The sequence below is a fragment of the Tinamus guttatus genome, unplaced genomic scaffold (assembly GCF_059628265.1).
Source record: "Tinamus guttatus ecotype Peru unplaced genomic scaffold, ASM5962826v1 Tinamus_guttatus_pri_ptg000549l, whole genome shotgun sequence".
Lineage (NCBI taxonomy): Eukaryota > Metazoa > Chordata > Aves > Tinamiformes > Tinamidae > Tinamus > Tinamus guttatus.
The window spans coordinates 317409-330508 of record NW_028289083.1 but is presented as its reverse complement, the minus strand read 5'-3'; positions in this window follow the sequence as shown (position 1 = coordinate 330508).

Below are 13100 nucleotides of genomic sequence, written 5' to 3'. Positions count from 1 at the left end.
TAACCTATGAAAAGAAGTTGGGTTTTTAAGCACTTCTTCCTACTAACGAGAAATAGCAAGTCCTGGCCTACACAAAACATGTTTTTTTTTTGGTTTACAAAGGACTGATGTCACTTGCAGAGCTACATTTGTATTTGGTCATTGTGAGTGAGCAGAAATTACTTGATGCAATGCATCCATTCAGAGACATAAATATACAGAAGATATTTATTGAGATTAAGTTATTGTTATTTATTACAGTCAGTAATGAGTCTCCTTTCCTTATTTATTAAAGTTTCTTTTCAAAGGTGCCAAAGTAGAAGGTGCTGGGAAGATACAGAGAGACAAGTTGGGAACAACGGTCCATGCTTTTGAAAGTATTAACTTGAATGCAAAAAATCACTTACTTTACCTTTTTTTCTTTTAAACAAATTCCTGGTTATGTTCACAAAATGTAGAACCAAGGTCTGCAGCCCTTCCTCTTGTTCACTAGTGATTTTGAATATCACTATGGTCATACAAGTACAGGAGCCAAAAGGGCTCTGCCCAAGTGAAGTTTACAGGACAGGGCTCATAATTAGCAACTTGTTAGAAAAAATAATTCTAGTCATATTTTAAATGTAGTCACATTCTTTCCACATTTTTTTTACCACATGACCTCATATAAATATCGACAAATGAAAATTAATCATATTTAACTTCATAATTTTTGTTATATTTATTTAAGATTTTCCTTCCATATTTCCATAGGGGAAAGGTTAAATCCCTTTTATTAGTTAGTCCTGGGTTCAGTGTAATCTGCAAGTAAACAATTGTGTTAAATAACCAAAGGTTTTGTATAATTTGCTGAAGCATTACAGGATCATACCCACCCAGAAGAACAGTTGGAATTTCTCTCCTTATGATGAAGGAGGTCATACAGCAAAGGCATTAATACCTAGCCCTCAGTGGAAGCTCTCAGGCAGGAGATTTCTTTCCTGAAGGACAGCAGTAGTGCAGGTGAATAGACATTTCTGACAGCTGAATTGAAGCATCAACTCTCACAAAAAGTAGGAAAAAGATTTCCACTGAAAAAACAAAAACAATGGCCCTATCTTTTATTTCATGCTCATTAGGACTCTACACATTTTGCCCCAGACCTCTCCAGGCACCACAGAGGAAGGCTCTCTTCATCAGAAAGTTCACAAAACACATAAAAAGACATAATCCAGCCCCAAAACATGCTGCTTTCCAGGGATGATGGGTGTTTCCGAGACAGCCCTGTCCTGGACACCCCCCGAGGCACAGAGCTACATCCGTCCCACATAGCCTCTGTACATGGCAAGACCACAGTAGATCACTATATTCAAAACACAAAAGGGTAAAGTTTGTGATTTTTTAAAAAAAACCTTTTGAAGACAGGAGTGTGCTTCTCTGGAGTTTTTTTACTTCACCTACAATTTATGTCTCAGTCATTTCTGTTAATCAACCAAAGTTCTCTACAGACTTTATTTTTGTACAATATTCATTTTATAACTTTTTACAAAATAAAACTCATTTCTATTCTTACCTGGGTGCTGCTTGTGCTTCTTTCCCATTCCCCTAATGCTTTAGACCTACAGTATTGTCCTATCGCCAGCACATGTGGAATAACACTGGGGAGAAGAGCAGACCTCTCCTCTTCCAGCTGCCCCCTGCCTTAACATGCGTCAGAGAGGTCTGCAGCTCCTTAGCAAAATGCGACATTAACAGGCAATGTGATGGCAGAGACATGGGTCTGAGGCACATGTGAGTGGTGGCACAGTAAGAGACTCGGTGGCAGCTTGAAGCCAGGTGTCCCTCGAGCTGTTCCTTGACCCTACCAGGCTCGGCAACCTCACAGTGGCCTTGACTATGTTGGGTTGCAGTTCCTCCCCTCAAAGGGGATTTGCTTTTTGCTTTTCTGAGAGAGCATACACCAACTGAACTAAATTCCATTCACTTTGGCAGTCATTTTTAATTTTTCTTTAATTAGCAAAATACCATTTGGAGACTTCCTCCAACATCATGGAAAAGATGAAGGTAGGTTTCTGTGGCCATAGGTAGTACTATTTCTCAACTATTTAGTGTTAAATGCTGTAGTTCCCATCACAGAGTTGAAAAACACAGGCAGAGTTATGGGTTTTGAAACTGGGCTCTGCACACTCCGAGAAACAGCTAAGGAAAGGAAGGGTGTACGCCTGAGCAGTGAGCTGGAGGCTCCGAGCTCTCATTCCAGATCAAACACTTTTCCTTTTAATGTACAGCATATGGATGCCTTGGTTTCATTTACGATGAGCACAGCCATGCACGCAGCTCTAGCCCAGCCACTCGAGCTCAGAGCAAGGCTGGGGCTGCCTCTGGAAGCGCTTGCTCCGCGAGGCGCTGCTCCTTGCATGCCACCGCCTTCGCTCCGCACAGCCACAGCCCCTCCAGCCGGCAGAAGGGCTGTCCTTCGCAGTCTGCTTGAATATGGCTCACATTAAGCGTTTGGCACAAAAAGGACCTGCAGCTTTGCAGTCAGCGGAGCTCACGCACTTTCCAACGAGCTGCAGTGCACATCTACGTAAGACATAGCTGGGAGATGCTCTGAAAATGAATGCTGATCTTCCCAGCTTCTCCTATGCTGAGTGGGAAACACCAGTGCAATGTGAAAGCTCTGCTGGGCTCACACTGAGCTGAGTAATAGGGAGCAGGAACAGATTTGTTTGCATGAAGCTGCTATGTCCTCCTTCCCCAATCTTCGCTGTGAGGAAAACATCAGATAGAGCAGTCTGTATCCTGTATCATCACTTAATCTTGGCCTTGCCACAGCTGAGCTGGAACTTGCAGCCTTGCTTTCTGGTGAGAGTTCAGGATTGCAATATTTCTCTAGCACCCTGCATGCACTAAAGCAGCTTGAAACATTCTGCTGTCAGATTGTGTAAACATAAAAGAAACATAAAGGACCTAACGAACTCCCATTTGTCACTAGACCTTGCGGACATCTAGAGAGACGTTGCATTGCTGTGTATGTAGCAGGGACAGCACAATTGTGGGGCTGTCCTGGAAAGAGCAGGGCTAGTCCAAGGAAAGGACTAGCAGGGAAGGGGTTGGACTAAACCTCCATAAATATTTACATTTATTTGATCTTAAAGTCAAGAGGACCTGAGCTCAATTACTGGAGATCCTGATAAGGGCTATTTTTTTTTTCCTGTGTGCTCTTTGTTTTTTTATTTTTCAGCAGTTAGCTTTGTGCTATCAGGCAAGAGAGCATGATTAGAGACTCAGGATATATCATGAACAGCTAAAGGGAAATGCAGATATTTTGCAGGAGTGCATGTGTGTTGACACAACCTGGACATTTTGCTGTCAAGGGGGCTACAGTGAAATCTGCAATAAGATCAGGTCCTTCTGCAAATTCCCAGGAAGCTCCATGCCCACAACTGCCTGGAGTTGCTGGACAAATAGATGAATAGATGGAGAATAGATGAAATAAGCATGAAATAATAGTCAAAACTTTGTTTGAAGTTGGGTTGTTTCACCTTTGCCCGCTCAAGGGAAGAAAGGACAAAGGCAGCTGGTGCTGGGATCCTTCACAGAGCACAAGGAAACCAGAAGCAGCCTTGCTCCTTGCAGTCAGGATGGCTAACCAAAAATACAGAGGAAAATAACAGGACGAAGAAAACAAATGGAGCTGACACACTGTATAAATAGGTCTTCAAATGTCATGTGTGCCTGGAACAAAGATGTTTTGTTCCAAGGCAAGAGACAGCTTGAAACGGCGCAGTAATACACATTGAGAAGTTTGCTTATTTGGAACAGTCCTCTACTAATGAAAAGGTTAATTGTGTTGCAATGGAAAAGAAAAAAGGCTAAGCAGAGGCCAGGCCTGCACTCCTCACCCTAGCAGAATTTCCCACTGGCTCCAAGTGAAGATTTTCTCTAGCAAACATCACAGGACTGAGACACTAAAGTTGCAGTAAATTATACAGGAGGTATATTCACGGGTCAATAAAAATAACTAAAAAACCCATATAGCCTAGCAGTATTAATCCCACTGGCTTCCCAAAGAGCCACAGCAGCAGCTACCAAGGGGCGCCGGTGCTGGGCTCAGCCTGGTGCCGGGATGTGCCCAGGCACGAGAGTTCACAGCGCCAGCGCTCGAGGTCAGTGCGGACGCGTCTGAATTCGCCATGGGCTTTTTGACTCGGTGGCATTTTAGTCACTTCTCTCAGGAGCTGTCTCACACCAGCATACAAGAAGGAACTTTAAACGATATGATGGGTTTTGAAGGCCATGAAAAGGCTGCCAAAAGAAGCAGAAGATCTAAACTTCTGTGGGGAACTTCCCTACCTTTTCTGCAATGTCCCCCAGAGATCCTGGCCCTGGCACGCAGGTGCAGGTTTCCTCCCACTGCTGTCTAAACCTCAGGCTCCCCGAGCGCTGGATGGGTTAACACTCCCCTTAGGAAATACACAAACATCAGTCCTGGCCCAAGCCCATAAGCCTTATCCTCCAAACAGGCCTGAGCCACCTACATCTGCACCAGAGCTGCTCCATTGACTACCATGGAATCACTCCAGTTTTGCAGGAATGTAAATAAGTGCACCAGAGCTGCGGATCGTGCTGGCAGAGTTCACATGCGGCTACAAAGACGGGATCCTTTTACAGTCCCTTTAATCTTTTTCTTCCTGTTCCTCCCAAAACCCTGTTACTAACGTGCACTCAACTCACTTCACACATCCTGGAAGCGCGCGAACTCCAAGGCTTTTCACGGTGGCTTTTCCCAGTCACTCCTTCCCCCGGCCTTTCTCCCTCTGCATTGCCGCCCTCCCACAGGTTTCTCTTCCCACCCTGTCTCACTGCTCCCCCATTAATCTCTGGCCTCAAAGATGCTGTAAACATGTCCAAACAGCCTCTTAGTTCAGGTTAAGATCTTTTCTCTACAAGATGCAAACAGGTCAACAGGTGGTCTCCGTTAGAATTTGGCTAGAATTTATTTTTAAGACCACCTCACTATGTAGGTGCAATGTTTCTTTGAAGGCACACACATAAGTTAGAGAGAGAGATGCAGTTTGAGTAACGGATAACATTTGAAAAGATACAGAAATTCCTTTCTCACAACTCTTTGGAAGGGTTAGAGCAGCCATGCAAGCAAGACAATGGTGAAATCACCCAACTCCAGTCTCCGGCAGCTGCTATCAACCGTGAAAGAAGAGTTGAAGAAAATGCAAAATTCAGAGCACTACTTTTTCCCCTATAAAACGACCCAGCTTCCAAGAATTAGCAATTCAGGAACACCTTGAGCCATATATATATATATTAAAAAAAATACTAAAAATAATTCTAAAATAATAAACACATATATATATCTAACCTATGTTTAACAATTCTCCACAGCTCTTTTCTTTTTTTTTGCTCCTATGAGTTCATCTAACCTCTTTTCCTGTCAATCTACTCTTTTGGTGTCCCAGTGCTCTGTGGCAATTTAAATCTGAGCAAACCAAACAAGTAAAACCACCCAGCAGCTTCTCTGGGTAAAACTACCCAGGAGTTTCTCGCTCCTGTGTCACAGGAGTACTGAAACGCCAATGCCCCTCCACCTTCCTGCTCCCTGCAGCTCTTTCCACTCCAAAGGACCCTTCCACCTCCCTCCACTTACAGCTCATCTCTTGCAGTTGGACCACACTGCACCTGAGGGAAAGCAGGATGCGGAATGGGAGCAAATCTTGACGTTCACAGTAGCACAATGACGTTTTCTTTTTTCTGTTATTTCTTCAGTAATTCCTTTCTGGTCCTGAACTAGGAATTCATCAGAATCACTCCTTTCGATATAACTCATTGCAACTTTGGGAACCCCCTTCATTTAACACTGAACTTTTATGCCAAGTATCAGGTCTGTACCTGACTGATGCAAATTGCGTTGCTCTACACAAGATGGCCTCAGGCAAGCGAAAGAAGATCTTGTCTTCCTGGCGTAAAATAATTGCGGTTACCTGACTTTGAGCAGCAGCTGTAGTGCCAGAATGGCATAGCCCCAGGGCTATGCTGCTATGCAGTAGAAATAAAGACTCTCATGTCCTAGAGTTTTCAGTACCTGAAGATAACATGTCCCCAGGTTTGAGGAAGTCAGCTGACTTCAGGAAAGATCTTGCACCTCATTGCTTACACAAGTTAATTAAAGGGATCTGTCTTGAGGGAGTGACCCTTGGCGCTGCACTGGATCAAAAAAGATGATAGTCAATGTGTTGGCACCTCTTGAAAATGGCAATTATTGGAGGAAAGTGATACGGCACCACTAATCCAGGAACCAGCAGCGGTGGTGGGGATCAACAAGGGGTTCAGGGACTCAGCGGAGTGGCAGCAGCCAAGCCCCAGGCTGTGGATGTCTGTGGAAAGGCTTTTCTTTCAAGGTCAGGAAACAAGTGAGTAAAAGCGAAAAAGTACCCAAATGAGGAAGTTCCGTGAAGGCTCCCCCATGGCTTAGGTGCCATGTTACCTTAGGGAGGTAACAGAAATGACACCAGGAGCAGACGTTTGGGAAGGGCCAGATAATACTGCACAGAAGTATTTTCTGATGTCTACTAGAGCTCAGATTCTGGTAACTGGTAAATTTTTTTCTAGGAGCAATATCTCACCTACACATAAACAAAGTTGGTCTGGTACTGTACTGGACAGATAAAAATTACTCCATAAAATTTGTAAACTATTTCTTAAATCTATTAATAAAGGCTTTATAATACCGTAAGCTGATTTCTTAGTGCCAGTAGTATGTACTCATTATATACCAATGCAAGTCAGTCTCAGAAGTAAACTTTGATTTATATCTCACTATGAGTCTGTATATTAAATGAAAGTGTGAATGAATGAAGCATATCTGCACTATGATATCACTCCAGCTAGCTCTCTGGGGAGATGTTTTTTATCCCATCTGATCCCATTACATCATTGTCTTTTCTTTTGGAATAGATGTGATACTGGCTATATTTGTTATGTACAAAAATCCCTCATAGATTTTCCTTACATAACACTGGTTATTCTTTTTTTTTTTTTCCAGGGGGAAATAATTTACAGCCTCAAATTGTTTCAATGTCCTTTTTTATCCTTTGAAAGATAAACAAAACAGAAGGAGTACCCAGATTCAAAGGTCACAGTGATGCTATAGTGTAGTTAGGGCAAGAGAGTTCATTAGAAAGTATATTGGTTTAATTTACCCAACTCGTGATCAATCATAAAGCCCCTCCATCTTCTTTGACACTGTCTAACTATAGACTCAGAAGTGTACTTTAAAATTACTCCATGTGAAGCGTTTTTGAGCAAATATGGTAAAGCCTCTCTTAAAAACAAAGGTAATCCCTCTGAGTCCGCATGGGCTCAGTCATGTTTATTCATCTCTTCCAGTGTTATAACTCAATAAATACTGCTACAGCTTAGCTAGGACAGCCACTAAATGTATAGTTTTATGGCTGAGTCTGCTCTCTGGCGCACATTTAATCATGTGTTTTATTGTCAGCTCTTCTCAAACTGTCAGACGTTGTTCCTTATGAGAGAGAGACCTGCTTTCTGTAACACACATCCCCCTGGTCCCACTCATCATTTGCTGCTATTGCCTTTTTTTTCCTCTAGGCTGTTGATGACATTTATGACTGTTTTCCCCCCAGAGAAATAGTATATTTTAAACTTTTTCACTTTTTAGTGCTCTGGCTCAATAATTTCTCATGCACTAGAAGTAGCCCAGCTGATGCATTGATCTCTACATCCAGCCTCATCCAAGGGGCGTAAGCAGCAGCTAAAACTCACTGGATGTGCTGATTTTTCCTTGCTTTGGGAGCTTCCAAGGAAAAGCCCTTTCCTGTTTCACTGGGCACAGCACATGCTGGCACCTGGACCAGGCACCAGGTGCTCCACTGGCTTCCTCAAGTGGGAAGGCTGCGAGCACAGACACCACAGCCAAAACCTGAGAAAAACATACATGTTTCCTTGCATTCACATTTGACAGAAATCACCTTTTCACAGGAGCCTGACAGAAGATACTAGCAGCACGACACCGTAACTTTGGACTTAAACGTGCAATACTCTAAGACTGTTTGCACATACATGGTCCTCTGAGCTTCATCCAAAGAGTAGTACAAGGATAAGCATGGAAGAGATAAGGCTCCAGTAGTTACTGACCTCGTTGAGGCCTAAAGAGACTCACAGAGACAAGTGTTTAGCCAGGCATGTAATCTGCTTTGGGACTTTTATTGGTTTCCACATACAAATATTTTAAAAAGAATGGAAAGGACTCACTGTTTTGACAACACTTTTTGAAATGCAGTGGCTCGTTTCTCCACCAGAGAATGATGGCTTAGCAAAACAGAAATCTTTAGTGAGAACTCATCCATTCAGCCAACATTTTCTATGGCAACTGATAAAGGGAATTTTGTCTCACCTCTCCCTGTGGATTTCACGGAGCATGTCAGTGTAAACAGCAAAGCTAAAACAAAAGGCTTGTTAACAGAAATGAAATATCTCAACAAGTTTTAGAAACCTCAACTATTCCCTCCTGTCACTTCATTTTCTTGGTCTGCTCAGCCTTCCTCACAGTCCAGACAGAGCAGCCTCAACTTTGCTACATGGACACTTCGGACCACAGCCCTGTTCCACCAAACTGACATTAAACAAATTAGAGGCGTGCAAAACCACCTGCACCTTATTTGAGTGAAGTCTGGCCTTGTGTGAGGCCACAGAACTTCCTTTTCTAAGGAAATGTTTTAAGAAAAAAAAAATAGTATGACTTGTGTTAATAAAAAATGCAATTCTTGAATCCAGCACTGTTCTGCAAGTAGGTTGTTTCCATCCTGACAAGTCCTGTCAACACACTAATCAGACATTAAGCAGGACATGCATATTCACATCGTTTGGGTGAAAGCAGAAACAATGGATTGGATAGATAGCAAACCACTGCAGAAAAGCCCTGCTGAAGATCATAGCACATAATAATTTATACGTGGTCAGTTTAAGTCGAGGAACATAATTTGAAAATGGAGTGAGAATACTGTGTTAAGTCTCAGAGTTTTAATCTCATTCCCAGGGCACTTTGTAAGAGGTTACAAGGAAGTGTGTAATTTGGGTCTCCCCAAAACCCAGCTCTCTCTCTAGCCTCTTTGCTGCTGAGTACTGCAGCAGATGGCCCAACAAAGGCAAATGCAAGGAGAAAGCAGAAGGGCCTCTGGCATAGTCAGGGTAAAGGTTGGAGAATAGTACTAGTATCTCAATCGAACTAAAGAAAATCTTACAGACAGAAATAAATATGTGTTTCCTGGCCTCAGCAGGGTTCTGGCTGAGGGGAGCCCACTGCATTTGCTGAATTCATGCACATCAGCTTTGCAGATCTGCCAGCTCCCTCTGCAAGATGTCCTGTAACATGTGTACACAGAATATCTGGCAACAATAATTCAGAGAAAATGAAAAACGCTTCTCATTCATTGCAAACAAATGGGCACAGTGCAGTACCAGGCAAACTTGCCTGAAACAAACAGCCTTCCAGAGGAAAAAAGAATCGAATGAAAAGAGCGTGGAGGCCTGGGGGGCTCTCGGCAGGAAATGCATGGGGACTGTTACTTCAAAGAGGTGAGGAGACATCTCAGAAAAGAACAAGTTTCCAAACGCAGTCTTTGCTTTTGCTCTGGAAGAGCAGAGCTAGGAGAGCCTTGCGAGCAGCGTCGTGCTGCAGGTGCCCTGCCAGGGCTGTGCTGGTGAACGGGGTGAGCAGCGACACGCTGCTCCCTGCACAGACCTCTGCGGCTTGTTTCCGAGTTACCCCCTAACGATTCCTTCTAGCTTATTGTAAAGCTGAGCAGCTCTAAAACTTTGTACATTGCTGCAGACCTGGGCACCTTCTGAGAAAGAAAAAAGGCAGGCTTTACTTCCATATTACTCCAGGTTTCTTTATTTTTGAGGCTTTGTCTATCAAAGATGATGATTATGGTACTCCAGGGTATTGAATGAGCAAACCCATGGGAATAGTTTAGATTAAAGCAGTTGCCCTGTGCATACGCTCACGTAAGCAGCGATGTTGCAGATCAAGACATGAGAACCAATCTGATTGTCTCTACAGTCAGGCCCTTTCTTCAAGGTCACCCCTTTCCAATATAAAATTGGGAGCCATTCAAAAAGAATAGATACGATATAAAATGTATGGTATGCATACCACTGCTAACTGTGCAAAAGATCCCTGTGTGAAACAAGTGAAAACTAAAACCTTGTGTAAAAAATAGGAGCATGGTTTTCTGAAAGATTACACAGACTAACCATTGGCAGCAGTGGCACCTGGGTGTAGTCAGGATGGGAGGGCTCTGGCAGGAGCTGTTCTGCTTTCCCTTGTAAAAGCTCTGTTTTTGTTTACTTCACTAAAGTTTAACTTGGCTATGATTTCATGACCACTGAATTCACACTGCCCCTGACTAAGCCATAGAATAGCTGAAGACTCAGTAAAGATGAGTGACATCATTAACCCAATACAGTAGCTATTCAGATGTACGCTGTAGTCTCCTTACATAATCACCTAATTTTAGATCCTGAGTGAACAACATACAGTAACACAGTATATTATGAGCTCTGAATAACTGTCAGATATCCAGATGCTTTTTTCAAGCTTACTTTGTTTTCCTGGTTTAAAATGGTTTCCGTATGCAAATCTCAAGGTGGTGTTTTCCCTTAAGCCAGCCTTCTCCTCAAAACACATTAGAGGCTTCTGCTTCTCCTGATCATCTTCACACCTCGTTACCTGGTCATCACAGTTACAGTGTTGCTTATGGTGCTCATTCGCAGCACAGGACCTTGCGCTCTTATAATGTTTGTCGGAAAGTACAGCACTGAGAAAACCATAAAAGCCTTAATTCGAGCACCAGACACACACATGTTCAGCTGAAGGCACCTGGTTTGCTAAAGCTGTTTCTCGTTCTTCTATAAAATACCTGCAAGTATCCTTTTTAACCAGAAACTTTTGTGGGCAAGGACTTTTCTGTTATGTGCTACCATGAAAGCATCTGCAGGCTCTATTCCCTGCCCTCAATTAACAACAGACTCATGCATATTTGATGCCATTTATAGGTACAAACTCCAGACAAAAATTCTATCGCTTAGATGTGCTAGCTGTGGTGTTGTATTGGAAATCCCTCTGATGGATGTCCCATATTTGAAAGAGAAGTAAAAAAAAAAAAAAAAAAAAAAAAAAAGCATAAAAAAGCAGAGCTTTCATTTTAGGAATTTATGTGTGATTTTCACCCAGGCACTACACATGCCTTCCAAGTCAGTCCTGCATTACACACACAGCACGTACAAGTTCCACAAGCTCCATGGGATGTGCCATGTACAAAAACAGTTTAATCATCTCATTTGACCCAATTAACCTTTCAGTCTGGTAATTTTGTGTAAGAATGACCCAGCAACAAGAATCTCAGTTTTAAATACCTTCTGTTGTGCCTTTCATCTACATAACCTAAGGCATTAAATCTCTATACATTACTCACACCTTCCTGTGTCACAGAAACACATTGCAAAAGGCTGCAGAGAAAAAAAAAAAAAAAGATATCTACGCTGCTCGTACCAAGGTCCTCTATTAAAGAGGATGTGAAGGCAATGATGACATTTAAATGCCACGTTGCGTTTTATGATCCCCAGCAGCACGGTGCTGCTGGCCCTCTCGATGCCCATATTGTGTGTGTGTGTGCGACTTCCCTTCCCTGCACGCTCTCGCTCGCTGCTGCCGGAGCTGCCCTCAGCCGGGGTTGCTGGCAATCCGTCCCCGTCCCTTGTGTAACCAACTAGCTCACCTCGGAGATATGCTCACGCTGGGCTGGCGCCGGCTCAGTTCTTCCACTCTGCAGGCTGAACTCTGGCCTAGCTTTCCATCTACTTAAAACAAAACCAGCATCTTTGCAACAATTTCTGGAAAAACGAACATGCTAAAGCATCCTCCTTTGGCTTGGGTAAGCCTGACTCCTTAGCACTCATTTCCATTGGCAGAGGTGCTGGCTCCTGTGCTCCATTTCATTCTATATGACTGGCACAAGATTTTTGATTGTGGTGCTAGCAGGAGGCCGGCAAACAGGGTTAATGTCAAGAGCTGAATTTTTTATGTTAAGGAGGGCAACTGGCTATCCGAAGCTTTTTCCTTTAAGCATCTACTTCATGTTTACTGGTATCATGATAATTAAAAATAATAATTCTCCTCATAGCCTCCCTGTAACCACATCACTAAACACATTTCATCTATGTATTAAAAATGAAAATGAAGCCTATTAAAACTGTGTCACAGTGCTTCGTGACACTGGCTATCTCCTTGCAGGTGGTGATGTTCTGACTCTGAATAAAATCACATAATCTCCAAAAAAGATTTCATCCTTGCCTTCAAAGCAAACTGCGTCAGGAACCTTATTCAGGATGCTGACTGAAATCAGTGGGAATGCTGATCATGCTCTCAGTCAAGGAAGACAATCTAGATATGCCACTGAGGTCCTGTCTTCTCCCTAGGCATTTATGAAACAGTTTAAGGTAAATTGTAAGATTTGATTCTGTCTAGGATGCAGTAGATGTGCAACCCTCGCATTGCTTTTTGCAGGCAGAAGGCCTTACTTCTTATGTACCAGCCATTTTTAATTTAAAAAATAAAATGGTTCCCAAACTGTGCAGCATCGTTCACTTACAAATAATATCAACACTGAGATGTGGAAAGACAAGAGAAGCATAATCATATCTCAAATAAAATGGTTTATTTTATTTTATTTTTTTTCCCAGTTATATGCAGGGAACTAAGTGCCAGAATTAACTAAGGGATATAAAAATGTTATGACACAAAGCAGAATTAAGTGCCACATCATTCAGGGGAAATGTCCTAAGGCGCGATTTCAACTTTAGCCGCCAGTGCAGTTTACCTGCACATTGAAGCATTTAGTTTCCCATGGCAATCAGATGGCTGATATAGCAGTTACACAGCTCTGTTTGTAATTCAGTTGCAGGCACAAAACCACAAAAGTTAGATTACAACCATAAGATAAGAGAATTACCCTGCTTCGAAAATATGCCTTACAGACTTCCTAGCAGCAGAGAGATCCTTGAAAAGAGTACCAAAGGGATTTTGAGATAGCTGAGCTATATTC